The following is a 1,712-nucleotide window of genomic DNA, read 5'->3' as shown; positions in this document are numbered from 1 at the left end:
AAAATTTCTAACATTTTCAAAAGTAGAGAAAAAGTTATAATGATGGACCATGACCTCCTCACTCAACTTTAGCAACACTCTCTGCTTGGATGTTGTTTTTCTTCCTCTCTACCTTCCTCCTCAGCAACCAGATGATCCATACAGCGGTATCCTTCACACAGCAATCTCTCTCTGTCTCTGTCTCTGTCTCTGTCTTTTGCCTGTGTACACTAGGCAAGTGCTCTACCGCTGAGCTATATCCCCAGCCATCCTAAAATTTAATGTTGACACAAAATCTTATTAAATTGCCCAGGCTGGCCTGGAATTTACAATCCCTCTGCCTCAATCTCACCAGATTATGAGATTATAGGCATGTACCACAATGTCCCATAGCACTACCTGTCTCTAAGAGTTTTAAAAAATATCGAGACAGGTCTGGTCAGATAGCTTAGTGTATTAAAGGGCCTGCTTAGGCAGATTCAGGGACCGAGGTTAGATCCCCAGTGTGCCGTGCTGGTCCTGCCCCTGGAGGGGGTCTGGTGAGACTGGGCCTGGTGGTGTATGCCTGTAATCCCAGCATTTGGGAGGCTGAAAATGGGAGGATCAGTACGAGTCCCATCTGTGTAGTGAGATCCTGTAGACTCTGTACTAAATACATGAAAGAAAGAAAGAACAAAAGAAAGAAAGACAAGCAAGCGTATCACAACCAGGAAGCTAATAGTAGCTCTTACTATAACAACACTGGATTCGTACTGATTTACCTCCAACTGTGTAAAAAAAGTATTTTGCAGGTGATTTTGATCAAGATCCAGACAAAGTTCACAGATTGCATCACTGATCTTTAAAAAAACTTTTCAAATGTATACTCCCCCCCCCCTTCCATTTGTCAGCTGAAGAAATTGGGTCACATGAGCCGGGCACAGGGGCACACTCCTGTAATCCCAGCTACACTGGGGGCCGAGGCAGGAGGATTGCAAAGTCAAGTCCCACCTGACCAAGTTAACAAGATCCTGCCTCATCTCAGTAGTGGAGCAACCTTGTCTTCAATCCCAGGACCACAGAAACAAAACCAACAAAACAAAATGTGGGTCATTTAGCTGTCTTGCAGAAGGTCCTTCATTGACCTGGCTGCTACGTCTTGCTGGTCCTGCTGTCAGCGGAGGGCAGTCATCCTCCCAGCCACTTCCCAGGGATGTGCAGGGTGTCTGGAGACATGTTCAGTGACGCAGTTTGGGCTTGGGAATCTGCTGGCCTCTAGCGTGACAAATTCTGAGATGCCCTCAAACATCCTCCAGTGGGCAGGATTTTGCCCACCAGGAAGAATTTTTGTCCACAAATGTCACCTGATTTGGAGTTGTGATTAGATTCTTCCCCCCACTAAAGAATGTTTCACAGTTGGGGGCATGTCCTTCCTGCCAGGTCAGAAGAAGTGGTGGCGCTGAGAGCCCCTGGGGTTTCAGGGCCTGAACTGCATGCAGTACCAGGGTTCAAACCCAAGTCCTTGTACTTGCCAGGCAGGTACTTAGCCAGCTGAGCTATCTCTCCAGCCCCCAAAAGGAATGCTGTTAATAGAGGAGCACAAGATATCTGATGAACAGGCACATGCTGGTCATCTTACCCACTGATTTTCAAGAGTTTGATTCATCTCCAATGGTTTCTTTCACTTTGTTTTTCAGTTTGACTACAGCACTCTCTCCACCCTGCCCATCCATGGTGGTCCTCCCGGTTGGTTC

The sequence above is a fragment of the Octodon degus genome, unplaced genomic scaffold (genome assembly GCF_000260255.1).
Source record: "Octodon degus isolate 3935 unplaced genomic scaffold, OctDeg1.0 scaffold00078, whole genome shotgun sequence".
Classification (NCBI taxonomy): Eukaryota; Metazoa; Chordata; class Mammalia; order Rodentia; family Octodontidae; genus Octodon; species Octodon degus.
The sequence above is the reverse complement of the archived record's forward strand: the minus strand, read 5'-3'. Positions refer to the sequence as shown.